Below are 12,721 nucleotides of genomic sequence, written 5' to 3' on the forward strand. Positions count from 1 at the left end.
TCCCCCCGCCCCTCGCCCGGGCCGCCCCGCCCCCGCCCCGCAGCGCCGAGCCGCGCCGCGCGGGAGGGGGCGTCGGAGCGCGCCCACGTGACCCCCGGAAACCATGGCAACCTCCGCCGGCTGGCGCCGCGCACCGCCGCTGGGAAGGTTGCGGTGTTGAAGACGCTGGAGGGCGGCGGCGGCGGGCTGGAGGGGGTCGGCGCTCCGCGTGCGCCGGGCACGGGCCTCGCTCGGCACTGCCCCAGGTGGCCCCCAGGCGCGCCTCGCCGTCCACCTGTCCGCGCCCTGCAGCGGGCGGGCCGCTTGGCCGAATTCCACAAGTCGTTCACCACGGCGAACCGCGCAGAGCTGCCGCCCTGTGATCTGCCCCGAAACTTCAGCCTCCACCTCGGTAGCGGCATTTTCTTTTCCTCTGGGAATCGAGTTGCGTTGATAAGTGTTGGCAGTGTCTTTTGTTTAAAGTCATCTGTGCTACTGGTTCTGTTTTGGACAAAGAAATAATCCCATCCTTGTGACACCTTTCTTTCTCTTTCGCTGCTTATCCAGCCTTTCTCCGTACATCCTGTTTATTATGTTTTGCTTTACTGGTACTAATGCATTGTCCACTCGATGCACTTACTACTATTTATTAAGACAAAGGCACCATTTATTATGAGGCCCTTCAAACAGGATAGTGCAGCAATTTGAATGAAATGTCAGAGTCAAGACATATAGTCCTAAAGCAAAAAATGCTTTGCCTGATGAGGCTCTTATGATTTATTTTAAAACTTTCCCTTACACTTGGAGTGATTTGAATTATATCTCCAAAATAGGTTACTTAATATAAAGAGAAATAGAACAAAAACGTGTACTTTTAAAGTTGAAGTCTTTGACTTTAAAAAATGAGGCTTATTCTGCAAATATTTACAATTTTGAATTAGAAAATTGCTTTTTACCAATTAAATGGTTTTTTAAAACACGTACTTTATTTTCTACAATGACCATTATATAGTAAATAAAATATTTAAAGAGCAAACTCAGTTATTCTGATTTATCATTCCACTCACAAAAAAGAGTACATACATGACTCAGAAAATTCAAAGCCTAGAAATCGAGATATAACATTTATAAAAATTCATATTAATCCTTTGTTTATAATCCAGCCTGTAATTGCTCCATGAGTGAATGTATTTCTCGATTTCTGTTTCTTATCAACCTCATAATAGTATGTTGTTTTTAAATATAGTAAAGTACTTCTAATTGTGCCGGGCATTCTAAGCAGTAAGATTTTATAAAATACCATGATCCTCATAGAGGACAATATTAGTCCAACTCTTAATCATGTAAGTATTATATAAACCATATAAGCATTATCTTTATAGATCAGTAATTAAGATGAATTTTCATCATCTGCCTTCATTTATGATGTTTTTATTAAGATTAGCATTGCTCACGTGTGGCAGAAAATGCAAAATACAGTAGCTTAAGCAAGATAGAAGCTTATTTCTCTGTAACATAAAGGTAAGCAGTTCAGGGCTAGTATATGGTGGTTCCATGACCTTTGGGTACCCAGGCTCCTTCCAGCTCATTGCTCTGTAATCCTCAGTTTGTGGTCCAAAATTGCTGCCCTACTAGTCATCTCATTCATATTTACGCCAAGAGAAAAGTGGGAAAGAAAAGGGATTCTACCCCCCAACCCCACTTCCCCACATCTCCCATCCAAATACACACACACACACACACACACTTCTCAGAACCCTTCCAGGAAGTTAAATACACCAATTCCTCTAATACCCTCTTGGCCAGAACTTGGTCAAGATGGCCACATCCATGATGTGGTGGATTGCATTTTCCAAAGGTGACTCCAAAAATATTTCCTGCCCCTGTGTTCTTCTACAGTGTGGCCTTGCCACCCCCCCAACAAAAGTTGAAATCTTAGGGGCTCCTGGGTGGCTCAGTCATTGGGCGTCTGCCTTCAGCTCAGGTCATGATCCCAGGTCAGGCTCCCTGCTACATGGGGAGCCTGGTTCTCCCTCTCCCACTCCCCCTGCATGTGTTCCCTCTCTCACTGTCTCTCTCGCTGTCAAATAAAGTCTTAAAAAAAAAAAAAAGAGTTGAAATCTTAATTCCCCTCCTTTTGAATCTGGTTGGGTTTGTGACTGCTTTGAAAGAAATCATGCCAGGATGACAGAAGTAGCCAGCTCTGAGATGCCCTGCCCAAAATCCTGACCCACAGAATGGTGGGAGCATAATAAAAATGTTGTTTTAAGTCTCAAAGTTTTGAGATAATTTGTAACACAGCAATAGGATTGAAACACATAGTCATAAGGAAAGCTTGGGAATGTATGCTTTATTTTAAACAGTCATGTGCCAAGCAAACATTTGGAAATTGAGAACCAGTTTTGGGGACGGTAACCAGTGTCCGCCAAATGGTTAACACCCTTTCCCCCAGGAATGACAGGAAAAAGGCGCTGCTTTTCCAAACATTTACAAGAACCATATTTCAAAGTAGCATATTTTGTGTTTCAAAGTAGTTTGTTGTTGTTTTGTTTTTGTAGATTTTCTATGTGAGGCGTGGTGCATGGCACTGTCATCAATGGCAATGCCCAGGTCATGTGGCTGTCATTTCTTTAGGGGTATAGAAGTGAGTCAGGCATGAAATGCATAATTGGATTAGATGACCTATATGGTCTCTCCCATCCTGGGATATTCTACAACAGTTTAATATTAAAAGAAGACATGTGAGATTTAAAACATCTCTGCAAGCAGCTCTCTGATAACAATTTTTATTTGCATCAATTCTTAAATCAGTAACCATGACCTGAAAAATTACAGCTTGATCCTGGTAGTCCTATTATGTTAATATTGTTCTCAGAACCAACTTTCACTTCTAAACTCCTATTCTGGCCTTTATTCCCTACCCCATAACTATTTGGGTAATATGTTGTGATTTCCTTTGCTTTCATTTTCCGGAATATTTCCTTCCAAACTTTGGAGTGCAGTGACAGTGGCCTATGGGGACTACTTATCTTTGGATTCTGTAAAAGAACATCACTGAAATTGATTCTTTGTTTGTTGATTTACAAAGCAATTTTCACTAGTTCCTCAGAGAAGCAGAAGCAATTGCAAAAGAACTCCAAGAGTTCAGCATTGGAATGAAATAAGAATGCTACCCAATTTGTGTTCACACATGAAAAATTAAATAGATATCGGACAGAGACATCAGTTGGTTTTATATGCAGCTGCCAACACAGGATGATAGCATGGATAAGCCATAGTTTAGGCAAGCTTTATGATGGGTAGTCATAACTGTGACCCATCAATCAGACAGTGTTTCTTGCCAATAGTTAATTTGTATTCTGATCACGTCTCCTTGGTTAAAGAAATATATACCCACTCGAGACCAAAAGACAAATGGAAAGGACACGGGGGGTTGTGCTCAGACAGAGCCCACTGTGGCCCTCTCTCTCCATTTTATCTACCTTTAGCAGTTCAGCACCAGCTATGGTTTTGGTGTCTCTAGTTCATATCCTGAAGAAAGGAAATCCAGTTAGTTTGGTCTTGACCATCCAGTGGATGGGCTGGCCTTGTGTGAGAGCTTCTCTCCTGATCCAGTCAGTGTGGCCAGTGGCATGCAGGGTAAAGCGTTGGGTAGCATAAATAAATACATATTTATTAGTGCAAGACCTACCTCTTCAGCAAACAGGAAAGTCCCAAACATGGGCACTGTCGGGGGTATAGGCACCTTCATGACTTATGAAGGATGGCTACCTCTTGGCCGGAAATCTTGGAAACGTTTGGACTAAGACTAAATGAAATGATTCCTGTCTAGATACAGCTTTGTACCCCCAGCTTTTCAGATGCAGTAGGTCAGAAGTGGGGCCTGGGAATTTGCATTTCTGTCAGACTCCCAGGTGATGCTTCTGCGGGTCTGGGGACCACATATGGGGATCCACTTCACTCAACTCCCCAGAGGGGAGCTTATACTGAGAAGACAACTGCTTGAAGTAACTTTTCTGCTTATCATAAAAGTATAAGTTTTTCTCTGGCTAAATGAAGACTAAACGCAACTTCATAATTCTGTTCTCCTTTAAGGAGTCTTGTACACTAAAGAGGTTCTCAAAAGCAACAGAGAATATATCCTTAAATGCTACATTTCATAAATAGAATATGGGTTTCCTCTTAAGGTGGATGTCGGGCTCACAAGTTTATCTCTGCTTCCTGAAGTTCCACTGAAACCATGGCTAAAGGCATGGGGAAGATAAAACAAAATTATAAACTCATAAGGACAAAAGAACAAGAGACTTATAATAAAAATTAAAAATGATAATAAGAAATTTTAAATTATTTAGCCTTAAAAAAGAAGGGAATTCTGACATATACTACAACATGGATGAACCTTGAGGACATGATGCTAAGTGAAATAAGCCAGTCAAAAAAGACAAACTGTATGAATCCACTTAAATGAGGCACTTAGAGCAGAGTCATAGAAACAGAAAGTAGAACGGTGGCTTTCGGGAGCTGAGGGGGGAGGAAATGGGGAGTTGTTTAATGGGTGAAGAGTTTCAGTTTTGCAAGATGAGAAACTTCTGAGGTTGGTTGGGCAAGAATGTGAGTATACTTAACATGACTGAACTACAGACTAAAAAATGGTTAAGATGGTAAATTTTGTTATATGTAATTTATGACAATTAAAAATTTTTTTAATTGTTTAATTTTTAGAAAAGGAACAGGAAGGGGGCACCTGGTTGGCTCAGTTAGTTAAGCATCTGCCTTCGGCTCAGGTCATGATCTCGGGGTCCTGGGATGGAGCCCCGTGTCAGGCTCCCTGCTGAGCGGGGAGTCTGCTTCTCCCTCTCCCTCTGCCCCTCCCCCTGCTCGTGTTCACTCGCTCTCTCAAATAAATAAATAAAACTTAAAAAAAGAAAAGGGAACAGGAAAAGACACAAAAGCAGATGAGAGTTGTCTACTAAAATTTTGGAACTAAGCAAACTGGAGAATACTGGAACCTAAGCTTGGGTGAGGGCTCAGTGAGAGGAAACCTGTGAGAAGCGAGATCACATTTGTACCACAGAGTGCAAAAGCACAGAATCTGGACACGCCAGGTGCCTCTGAAAAGCAATAAGGAACAAGGACTAAGGAAATGTTTGTAGAAGGAGCTGGTAACACTGGCCACCCCCTGGCCCTCCTCTGCCCTACATAGGCAAGCAACTGTGCCCCTTCATTCCCAGCAGGAGGTGGAGGGGCTGACTTGAGACTTGCACAGCCGATTGTGGGGATAAGATGTGGCAGTGAGGAGAAGGGGATTGATTCTAATTTAGTGAGCTACTGTTCAGTGACCTCTTTTCCCCACCAGACTCCCCAAATTCTGAGAACCAAATGTACACCCTTCCAGGCAGGAAATCAAGGATTCCTCTTGAGGGAGCTGACCAGCTCAGGAGTCAAGACTTACAGATGCTGACATTTGAGGGCCCAGCTCTCTTTCTTTTCACCCCATTTTGAAGTTCACCAGTCAATACCCACCACCACGACCACACACCTCATAAACATGAATTCAGGTAGGAATCATCAGATTTTTAGTATGAGAGACTGGGACCAAAATAAATGAACTAAAAAAATAAACTCAGATAAGTAAGGACTGCAGTGAGCAGAAGAAAAATTCTGAAAGCACTTTAATATCCTCAGATATATAATAATAACACAATAGTAATTGTTAACATTTATTTATCAGCTACTATTCTAAGCACTTCATATCTATTAACTCACTGAATGTTCACAAGAACCCTATGATGTGTATATTACTACATTGCACATGAATAAATGGAGACACAGAGAGATGAAGTAATTTGTCCAAGATCACACAGCTTGCAAATGGTATTGGGATGGGGCCCCAGGCAGTCTGGCTCTATATCCAATATCCTATAACTGAAAGGAGTAAGAACTCCTAGAAATTAAAATTATGATAGTAAAAATGTAATACATAAAATGGGTCAAGTTAAAGGTGAGGAAACTTAGAAAATAGAACAAAAGAGAAAAATCTAGAAAATGAAAGAGAAAAATAAGAAAATTAGAGAACTGACTCAGAAAGCTCAATATCCAATAATAGGAGTTCAAGAAAGAAAATAAGGATAACTGGAGAAAATTGTCAAAGAAATCATACAGGAATTTTCCCCAGAATTGAAGGATAGGAATCTCTAGACAGGAGTGGCCCATGGACAGCCCCACAGAACAATAAATAAAAACACCCTCTCCAGGCTAATGATACTGAAATTTCAGTATTTCAGAACAGTTATAGATAAATGGAAGAGTGTAAAAGCTCAGACAATCATCAGACTCCTTAGTAGCAGCACTGGAAGCTAGAAGACAATGGAACAATATCTTGAAAATGCTGAGGGAAAGTTATTTCCAACCCAGAATTCTGTATCCAGCAAATTAAAGGTAGAATAAGGATATTTTCAGACATGTCAGATTTTAGAGAATACAGACTCCTGTTACCCTTTCTCAAGAATTGGAATAAGTTTCGAAATCACCTGAGGAATAGAACATGGAGGATCCAGCAAGGGATGGAAACTAACATCAGCAGCCCCCCACCCCCACCACCACCACATCAACCAGCCTACTTCCTCCTGGACTCACATTCTCTACCTTCTGCCTGATAACTTAGATGGCTATGCTCTGTCTACTTGTGCTCCATCCTGTTCCCTCTGACCGATGCAAGGAAATAAGCTTTTGCAATGGCCACCTCTCTTCTGAGCCATCAATATTTCCCTTTCCACTGAAACTCTCAGTGGCAAACAGACTCTAGGTGACCCCTGACTCTTGCCCCCTGTCATTCAAGCCCTGTAGAATCCTCTTCCCTGAGTGTGAGTTGCCCAAGTTGCTTCCTTCTAGCCGATAACATCTGGCAAGAGTGAGGGGATTTTGCTGATGATTTAAGGCCCCAAAACAGTTGATTTTGAGTCAATCAAGAAGTTTGTCCAAGGCTTCATGTAATCAGCTGAAGCTCCCATAAAGAGGGACTGGGGCTTCCCTGATGGGCAGGGAGTTTCCATGCTGGCTTGAGGAAGTAAGCAGCCATGTGAAATGCTTTCTTCACTTCACCACTTTTTCTTGGTTCTCCTACCTCCCTGAAACACATCTCATTCTTTTTTACTGGATATGCTTTGTCCTCCCTTCTGCCTCTAGATGTTGACGTATCCCAGATACCTCCTTTCTTCACGTTCACTCCCTGGGTGACCTCATCAAGTCCACTGGCTTTAAATACCATTTATATGTGCATGATTCTCAAATGTATGCTTCCAGCCCTAACCATTCTCTGAACTCCATAATTCTATGTACAACTGCGTTGAATTGTTTAAAAGGTAACTCCGGCTCAGCATGTCTAACGCTGACATCTTTATTACTAGTTCTGCTCTATCCACAGCACCGAGAACAATGCCTGGAACATAGTGGGCACTCAATATTTATTGAGTAAAAAGAAGGAGGGGAAAAATAAAGAAAGAAGTTGTGCGGGAGGGCAATGCATGCAGAAAAAAGACTAAGGGGATTCTTAGGATCGACGTGAACAAGAACCTGGGGTAGCAGCCGTTAACAGGTCTGGAGATGATCCAGGTCCAAATGAAGCAGGAAAGCAAAGACATGCAGAGGGAAATCGCCAAGGCAAAAGAAAGGCACTGGTCAATTATCTGATGTGTTTGATTATATTGAGAAAAACAACACCTCTGGCAAAGAGTTTGGGAAATGAATAAATAGTAGTTTCAGAGAAAACCAGACGTTTAAAGAAAACTAAGCAGCTAAAACCACTCCAGGGAAAACAGAAGATTGAGTAGGCAAGGAAATAAAATCAAAGAGACTAGGAGGTTCAGCCATGAGCAGGATTTATGGAGTCATAACAATGAAAACAATGAGAACTGATACAACCATAAAGTGTGGTCTGACCAAATTGGGCAGAAAAAGAGAAAGAGAACAATGTGTGTCTGTGTGTCTCTGTTGTGGGAGCATAGAATAAGAGCGCTAAATCCTGACATTCCGTAACAGGAAGTCAACAGAAATGTCTAAATTGGAGAGTCCAGAAATAGTAACATATATATACAATTTAGAAATATGTCACTAAATAGCAAAAGAAACAGCTTAAATAATTGAAAGTCATTGCTTGTGGGAAACAGGAATGATATACACATATTTGTTAAAGACTATGATTTTCTATAGCAGGTATTAAGTTAAAGGAATCCCTATGTTTCATGCCACTCTTTATTTCTGGGTTCAGGAGACCATGTGGCTAAGATTTTCTAGTCCCTATTTAGTGGCCTGTGTAGTGGGAAATCCCAAGCCTGCATCTTCAAGTTCTATGAATTTTAGAAATTGGTTGTGCTTAAGACAGGTGACCACTTTTTACAAGAAGGACCCTAACGGTATTTATTCGCTAAATATCCTATTTATTATCCCACTTAGTTCAATATTTGTGAAACTTTCTTTTGTTTTTTAATAATCTTGTTCTACTTTAGTTATTTTCTTTTTTTGTTCCTTATTGTCTCTCTCCAAGTTAGTTACTCCATTGTCACTTGTGAAGTTCAAGAACCAAGATTCCCAGGTGTAGAATTCTCTTGCTAATCAGCATCCCTATGGGATAGAATGTTTCATTTTTGCTTTCAGTCCTCTTAGAGCTAGTGTGTACTTTATTTGAAGAACAGTTGACCCTTTACCCTGCTTCAGGGTCATAGTATCTTGTTTGTTGAACTGCATGGCCTTGTAAATTCTGTTTGGTCTTCTTGCCAACAGAAACAAATTACACACGTATCAAAAGCAGAAGGGGATACTTCGGGTGTTTAAACTACATTTTATTTACCATTTCAAAGGTAGATCTTCTACATCCCCAACTCTCTTTTACAGCACAAGTTCTAGAATTTGTAAAAATCACATGTAAGCCAGGCCTAGGCAGCAGACATAGAGATAGTTATCATTCTTGGTAGACTCGGGATCATGTAGATCCTTTTGTGCATGAATGTTTTTATTCACTCACGACCAATCCTTGGTGGTATCCTTCTACAGATGACTCCAAAATGAATTATATTTTTAGTTCAGTCATTTTTCTTAACCACCTCCAATTTAATCACCAAACTTACCAGAAACAAAAATTAAGCTCTTCTCCCTCAGAATTGTTCTTCCCCCTCTGTTCTCTGACTCTGCAAATGGCATCATAACACCTTCTAGTCACTGACTTAGACCCAGAGCCACTGCTGACCTTTGCCTCTGTGGGTTCGTTGTCAAATCCTGTTGATTCTATTTCCATGGTGACTTGCTGACATTTGTCCTCTCCCTGCCATTCCTAATGTCACTGTCTGTCTTAGTCTACTGAGGCCACCATAACAAACTACCATGGACTGAGTGACTTGAACAATAGCAGTTTGTTTTCTCACAGTTCTGAAGGCTGGAAGACAGATCAGGATGGTCAGGTTCTGGTGAGGACTCTCTTCCTGATTTCTAGACAGCCCCCTTCTCACTGAGTCTCACATAGCCTTCCCTCAGTCCGTGCACGTGGAAAGAGTGATTGCTCTCCTTTTTCTTATAAAACCACCAATCCGATGGGATTAGGACCCCACCCTTATGACCTCATTTAACCTTAGTAACCTCCTTAAAACCCTATCTCCAGATGCTGTCACAATGGGGGTTAGGGCTTCAACATACAAATTTTAGGGTGAGACATTTCCGTCCCTAGCACTGTACCAGGCTTCATCACTTCTTACTGGACTGTTGTCTTCCAATTCACCTTCTTGTCTCCAGTCTTTCCCACTTGTAGTTACACCTTATTCTGAGAAACCTTTTCTAGCTACATTTCTATTTATGTTACTTTCTGCCAAAAACAAAAACAAAAAAGAAAAAAAACCCACCTCCAATGACTTATGTTTCCTAGAGAATAAAGGCAAACCTCATTACCTTGAAATTCAGGGACTCTGATAATCTGACTCCAACCTGATTTCCAGTCCTAACTCAGAGTCCCCATCATACCATTAATACCACAACCAAACAAAACACTGCCTTTCTCTTAACATGTCTTTCAATTTCCTGCCTCCAAACCTTCGCTTATTATGTTTGCCCCACTTGGAAACACTCATCTTCCCCAGGTCAAAATCCTACGTCTGGGTCAGAGGCTGCTACCTTTTCATGAACACTTCTTTGATTCCCCTGGCCAGAAGTAATCACTCCCTGTTTTGTGTATCATTTTGTACTTATATTAACTTTTAATTTTATTTGTGGGATTTTGTGGTCTGCCTCTGGAAAGTCATCTGTTGGCAAAAATGGGTAATGGCCTGGCTTGCAGAGTACAGCACAGTTCTTGAACCTGACACCTATAGACATTCACTGACTACTACTTGTTGATATGAACCATGAACCTATTAATGGGAATTATTATATTTCACAGTCAAATTGACATAAGATAGGATTTAGATTAGTGATTTTCAAGCTATGTTAACTGGAGCCATATTCTATTCCATACCTCAGGCTTTGACAAAATATTTTATTTGAAGAAAGGGTGTTGTTGCCAAATACTTTAAACCATTGATTTTATTCAACTCCTTCCTTCTGTAAATGAGAAAAACGAGGCCAGATGGAGATAAAAAATGACATTCCCAAGGTTTCCCAACTATTTAGTAGCAGAAACAGAATCAGCAAGATATATATAAACTGTATCAATCGGAAAGACATATTTGTAGAGCCGAGGGACCTCATCCTTTAAGACATTACCCTGCTGATGGGAAAATTAAGATAACATCTGAAATGAATCATGGTAACTCACTGAGGGCACCTAAGGTTAAATCTTGTTAAATCATTTCTTCCAGGCACTGTTTGGTACTTCAAGACTATGAAAGATTTTATTTTCTCAGGAAATGTGTTGTTCACCGTGGATCTAATAGAATAAGCTCGTTGTCTGAAAAGGTTGGACACAAGCTACAAATCATATAAGCTCCACAAAATGTAAGTATTGAACAAAGATTTGAGCATATAGTATTCCCCATGATATCTCAGAGACTAGATCGAAGTAGATCACGCAGTCCTTAGAATACCAAATGCATTTGCTGCTCGTGTATGCTGGCATGTCTGATGTTAATGTTATAATGTCATTTCTAGCATTGCTTAGTACCTGATTTTTTTTTCATTGAAATTTCTTTTAAACCAGGCCCTTCAATCCACAAGGTTTCTGGAAAATGAGAAAGGATTAAAGGAACATGGAAAGCTACCAAAAGTATTGTTTCTACTGCAATATGACTTTACAGTAGTAGTTCATTCTTTAAGAGCAGCTCAGCCTGACAAGCCTTATCTATGTATTTAAATAGAAGCTGCCACTTAAAGAACTAAGAGCTCTGTGAAGCATGCCTTTTTTGGCGTGCAATAATCCAGGGAGGATGGGAAGATATTGGCAAGAGACTTCATCATCAATAAGAATAATAATATGTTCAGGATGCTGCTTCCTGAGCCAATTTATGTGTTTAGATTTGATTTCCTATTTTTGGAGCACATCCCAATGAATCAAAAATATTAATGCTGAGAGTCACACTAAGCAAAATGAATAAGAAGTAGCCTTGAAAGATATTTGAAATGCAACCATTTTCCAGGATTGAAAAATATGGAAAGTTACCTGCGTGACGTAGATTAAGGAACGTTTCCTTTAGTCACGGGGGGTGGCTCTCTGAGAGGGAATTCATCCACGAAGTCCACATTATTTGTAGCACTTCTGTGCTACAGACACCGGGCGAGGAGTTACAGTTACATAAAGGGACAATTAGGATGCAAGTAAACCATTCCTGTCTTTATATTCCGGTTTGGGGGGGGGGGGGCGCGGTGGGGCGGGGGAGAGACTGACAAGCAAATAGATAGAAAACAAGATTGCACAATTATGCAGAAATATAGGAGGGTCTGAGAGAGTATAGACAAGGAGACCTAGTTAATTTGGAGGTGAGCCTCCTCTGCTGACTGCTGGGTATGTACCTTGGGTATAGACACGCCATCTTTTGCTACTGAACAGAGCCAGAGAATGTTAGCCGCTGGGCTGCCACGGCAAGAGCAGCTCATAACATGATGCAGATCCCTGGCTCAGAGCCAAAGCCCCAGAGACAGCAGTTGGCAAATGGTAGCCATCTTCCCTAGGACCACCTCCCTGGAAACCCGTCTTCTGGCCGTGAGCAGGGCTCCTGTGCGGTCCTCCTCAGACAGCTCGACTATATAATTGCAGGAGGCTCTGATTCTCCTGGGAAGTGGGACAGGCAGGTTAGCACTAGTCAGGAAGAAACTACTTGACAGTCTATTTTTTTTCTTTTCTTCTTCTTCTTCTTCCTTTTTTTTTTTTAAATTTTCGGCTGCCAATCCTTTAGTCACAAAACCTCATAAATATTTTTAATTTAAAACGCTTTTTCTGGCTGATATAAAAAGAGAGGAAACTTGAAACCTGCACAATCGTAATATTTATCGAGAGGCGATCTTTTCTTCTTTCATTATTATTTATATCTTGATGAGTTTCTATTCATTTTTATGGTTCAGATTTATTCATTGTTAATATAACAGAAAACTGAATTTAAATATCCCCAACTTGTCATACATTTTTGTTGTTGTTGTACATTTTTATTTCAACTCATTTAGAGAAGATTTTCTTCCTAAGGCTTGGAGGCACTATTTCATGTCAAATAATTCCTTGAAAATCCAACCTATTTCTGGGTCTTGTGTTCAGTGTCCTCTGTCACACATCTCC

General features: G+C 40.9%; 1 pseudogene across 1 annotated transcript in view; it reads left to right on the forward strand.

The window, feature by feature from the left end:
* The first annotated feature begins 148 nt into the window (after positions 1-148).
* Positions 149-12,721, forward strand: part of LOC114220890 (actin, cytoplasmic 2 pseudogene) — a 38,757-nt pseudogene continuing 26,184 nt past the window's right edge. The window contains exons 1-2 of the transcript XR_003611651.2: positions 149-391; positions 10,818-10,953. The product of XR_003611651.2 is annotated as an actin, cytoplasmic 2 pseudogene (transcript). The remainder of the gene's footprint in view (positions 392-10,817; positions 10,954-12,721) is intronic.

Source organism: Eumetopias jubatus, unplaced genomic scaffold, assembly GCF_037043125.1.
Source record: "Eumetopias jubatus isolate StellerSeaLion01/CBP00866 unplaced genomic scaffold, mEumJub1_p1.0 scaffold_14, whole genome shotgun sequence".
Lineage (NCBI taxonomy): Eukaryota > Metazoa > Chordata > Mammalia > Carnivora > Otariidae > Eumetopias > Eumetopias jubatus.